Source organism: Arachis ipaensis, chromosome B4, assembly GCF_059453495.1.
Source record: "Arachis ipaensis isolate K30076 ecotype BB chromosome B4, ASM5945349v1, whole genome shotgun sequence".
Taxonomy (NCBI): Eukaryota; Viridiplantae; Streptophyta; class Magnoliopsida; order Fabales; family Fabaceae; genus Arachis; species Arachis ipaensis.
This window is the reverse complement of record NC_142439.1, coordinates 3,291,585-3,296,348: the sequence shown is the minus strand read 5'-3', so window position 1 is coordinate 3,296,348 and position 4,764 is coordinate 3,291,585. Positions and strand designations below refer to the sequence as shown.

The 4,764-nt window shown below is 36.8% G+C and overlaps 1 pseudogene across 1 annotated transcript; it reads left to right on the top strand.

Moving 5' to 3' along the window:
* The first annotated feature begins 2,469 nt into the window (after positions 1-2,469).
* On the top strand, positions 2,470-4,416 carry LOC148566488 (alpha-1,3-arabinosyltransferase XAT3-like; annotated as a pseudogene). Its single transcript, XR_015881145.1, has 3 exons — positions 2,470-2,796; positions 2,896-2,976; positions 3,120-4,416. The product of XR_015881145.1 is annotated as an alpha-1,3-arabinosyltransferase XAT3-like (transcript).
* Positions 4,417-4,764: the final 348 nt, after the last annotated feature.

Below are 4,764 nucleotides of genomic sequence, written 5' to 3'. Positions count from 1 at the left end.
TAGCCAACCAATTCAACCAATCATATAAGAGATGATCCAGTGAATTTGAAATAGCTTTAAATTTAGGTTTAGGGAGACCTGATATGTTTTTCCCATCCGACGATCCTAGTACTAACAAAAATTGATTAAAAGAAAATAGGAGGTAAATATGAAATCGGTATTTAAAAGATTTTGACGCAGACAAAATAGTATTTAATTTTTGTTATTAACAAAATAATTCTTAAATGATTTTAAAATTTAACAAACGTGTTTCTAAGCTTGTCGAAGCACATTTCCGATGAAAAAGATACTGAGGTGGCCATAGAAAAATTCAAGATGAAATTTTTAATTAATTAATTAATTAATTAATTAATTAATTAATTAACCAGTCCAACTTGAAAAATCTAAAATTCCCATTTCTAAATCCTAATCCCCCTTCTCTTTCTCCTCTGAATCTTAACCTCCGCCCTCTCCAACACACACTCTCGCTCATGAATTGCCATAAACTTGAAAATCCTCTTGAACCCTAATCTAGTAAGAGATCCTCCCTCTTCATCACACTCTCACTTTTTCAATCATGAATTGTTCCAAATTTACAGATTAATTTACAATTCAAAAAGATTAATAACAATAAAATTCAGAGATATACAAACAGATTCATATACAATAATTAAAATAAAATAAAATAAAATAAAACTCAACACAAACACCACAGAAGCAAAAGGCAGATTTAGACCAAGCCAAAAGAATAAGAAACAGAAGAGGCACCACACGGCAGAGCCAAGATAGAACACAGACAGAGGAGGTAGGGCAGCAACTGGCGGCGAGCAGCGAACAGCTACAAGCGGCGACTGGTGGTGGGTTAGCAAGCGGAGGTGACAGAAACGAGGCCGATGAGTGAGACGCACGAACGATGCGATGCCGACAGAAGAAACAGACGACACAGGAGTTGGCAGACGCAGAAGACCCGACGACAAGATGGCAGCCGTGCGATGTCGGTGACAGCGACTCTGTAGACTGAGAAGGTTGAGCTCTATGTCGTTTTGGGGAGAGTGCGTTGAGGAGGGTGGATTAGATTCAAAGGGGGAAGGGAGGGGGATTCAAAAGCGGGATTGGGGGATTAGATTCTGGATAATTAATTAATTAAAAATTCTACCTTGGAATTTTCGGTGGCCACTTTAGCATCATTCTCATTAGAAATGTGCTCCGACGAGCTTAGGGACACGCTTGTCAAATTTTAAAATCATTTAAAAACTATTTTATCTATAACAAAAGTCAGGTACTATTTTGTCAACGCGAGAATTTTTCAGATACCGATTTGGTATTTACCTCGAAAACATATTAATTCGAACCAATTTAGTTTAAAACAGAAGAGGAATTAAAACAAAAAAACTCAGCATTGTTGATCGCACTGTGAGGGCACATTGCAGTTATATATATTATGTATGCTCCTACTCCTACAATTTACTACCTAACGCTGACTTATAATCTATAATTATAAAGATCAAAATTGGCATGCGATGTAACAAAATATAAAGGTCAATGATTTGTTAGTTGAGTGTTTTGTGTTTGGATTATTCGATACCTTGCTTCTAAATATGTTGAGTTCCTATACATGCATCCCTCCGTGTGTCTCAATCTGCTAAGGACTAGGGTGGTTGCACTCCGAGATAATTAAATCCAAATTAACATTTCAACCTAACTTGGAAAATAAAAAAAATACTAATTAATTATTTTATGAGGCACACGCATTCCTCTACAAGAAATCAAACATATGGTACCATTCAATCACCAAAAAAAAAAAACATATGGTACCATTGGAAAGCCCCTACTACTTCTGCTTCATCATGCACCCCATCCTACTGTACAAAAACAATTAGAAAAATACTAAGCTTGTTAACATGTCTTACTCTCTGCTACCAAACGCCTTGTTTCATTTGAATGTATTCTCTTGCTACAACTAACGTTAATTATTAATTAAAACCAGCTTCAATTCAATTCCTGCCGACAATCTAATTTAACTTTTGTTAACTCTTCTTATATATGATGCCACGTTCATCTATTAGGTTATATTCAACATACTATTCTAATTATAAATTGGTCCATGCTACACTTTAATCATTTTGTTTGTGTCCTTGGTTTTTTGTTTCTTAAGTTAACTGAGCTGCCTTTCTTCATGCAGAGGTTGATTCTATAAGTAAAAATAACTTTGTGACACCAACTATGGAAGTGTAGTGCTAGCTAGTAGTGGTACTAACTCAGGGTGATTGCAATAATTGATGATATGAAAAAATAAATTTTTTTAAAGAAGCTGTAGTTGGTTAATATTTTTCAAAGGTGGGCCCTGCAGGCAGTTCATCTGGTTGATACATGAAAAAAGAAATAGAAATAAAGAATATAAGCTAACTAATAGTAATGATTGTAAGGGATTCCATGTCTAAACAGTCAACCAAAAAATCATATTCATTCATAGGGAATACTATATTAGTATATAGAGGATCCTCCTGGTTCAAGAAAGTATGTGGAGGCCAACATGCTAGTGGTGAATGGTGATCCACTAAGCATAAATGTCTTCTATTTGTTAATGTGAGGCAGCATTTTAGCTAGTCTCCTCAGTGCTCAGAGCTGCATAAGATTGATTGGTATTATCTGATCATATCCATCCAAATTCCAAAATGATGTACAATTCAATATTTGCCAAAAGCTTTAGCCGTTATGAGCAGAAAAAATTGGGATATGGAGCATTTGTGGGATGCTTAATAATAGTTTTGAGTCTTTGCACAGTCTTTAAGCCTTACATAGGTCCTATTCATGTTTGTGAGTCCTCAACTCTTAGTTCTTAATAAACATCCATGCATGGTGGATTACTCATGTTCATTTCTTAGTTCTTACTTTTTTGTTTCTGTTTCTCCACAGTGAAGCTGAAGCTCTATGTCAGCTTTGACACCAAAATGCTGATGCTGAATGAAACTAGCAGCTTTCCACAAACAGCCAGAGGTAAGACATTGATTCAGGTCTATTTATAGTTTAGTCACACAGATAAGATAACTTCCTTCTGAAGAAAAGTAAATAGAAGAGACAGAAACTTGAATAAGGGTGATGACGCCAATAATTTTGACAGAAACTTCTTCATTTTGCAGTTGAAGAGACAGAAACAAAGAAAATGGAGCAAGGATGCTTTTCATAAGAAAGGACAAATTTTTACCAGGTACAGGGAGATATCAGAGTCCATGGAAAATCCTCCTCTGTTTACATTGTGACACCTGAAACAACAACCTTGCCAGAAAACTCCTCATGGACCATAAGGCCTTATGCGCGAAAGGACGATGCAGAAGCAATGAGCCGTGTAAGAGAATGGTCAATAAAGGCAGTGAAAGATGGCATGAAATTCCCACAGTGCACACTATCACAGCATTCCAGCTGTGATATTCTCTACTTCAGGCTATATTGGCAACCACTTCCATGAATTCACAGACATCATCATCCCACTGTTTCTGACTTCTAGACAATTCAATGGACAAGTTAAATTTGTCGTGTCCGAAATGCGTCCTTGGTGGATTTCTAAGTACCAAGCAATTCTCAGTAAGCTGTCCAATTATGAGGTCTTGAACATTGACAAAGTTGACCAAGTTCACTGCTTCACATGTGTGAATGTTGGTCTCAAAAGGTATCCAAAAGAACTAAGCATTGACCCTCAAAAGTACTCCTATTCCATCAAAGACTTCAGGAGTTTTCTGAGAGACTCTTATTCAGTGAAGAGAGTTAATGCAATCAAATTGAGAGAGGAGGGTGAAGATGAGAATAATAAGAATAAGAAGCAGCAGCCAAGGCTTTTGATTCTTTCAAGAAGAAGAACAAGATCATTCACTAACACAGCTGAAATAGCAAAGATGGCTAGAAGCATGGGATTCGAGGCGATCGTAATGGAAGCTGGTGGAAGCATGTCAAGCTTTGCAAATGTGGTGAATTCTTGTGATGTGCTATTGGGAGTTCATGGAGCTGGCCTCACTAACATTGTTTTCCTTCCTGAGAATGCAGTTTTGATACAAATAGTTCCTCATGGTGGTTTCGAATGGCTTGCCAAATATGACTTTGAATTGCCCTCAAAGGATATGGGACTAAAGTACTTGGATTACAAGATAAGTGCGGAAGAAAGCACTCTTATTCAGCAATATCCACAAGATCACATGATCATAAAGCATCCCCCATCCATTGGGAAACTTGGATGGGAAAGATTCAAGTCTGTGTATTTGGAACAACAGAATGTGATGCTAGATCTCAATAGGTTTAGGCCTACATTGCAGAAAGCCCTTGAGCTATTGCAGCAGTAATGTAAGTACTTGTTCACGGTGGATGAGTCTTTTTTGTTTTATTGTTATATTTATCCATTGTTTTTCAAGTAGTGTACAGAATAAATGATGAACAAAGAAGTCATCATGTGGCACAAAATATTTGTACTTGAGGGAAAACAATGTTCAGTGGGGTCGAGATGTTTACTGTGGGAACTTTTTGTATCTCTATGATGTATAATAAAGACAAATGATAATTTTAGAGTTATTTAACTGAACCAATTGCATGTTTTTGGTTGGTTCGTCCCATTATGTATTTATCTCCAGAGGCACCATGTTGTGTATTGCTTGGAAGGAGTCTTTGTCGCTTCTATGAATTAGTCACTGAATTAGTTTGGCAGTGCGTGTAGTGTTAGTAGGCAGCAGTCATTATTGAGAGTACTCTGGTTGCAACATTGATGATAATGATAGGGGCCATGTTTATAGTAACGACGTG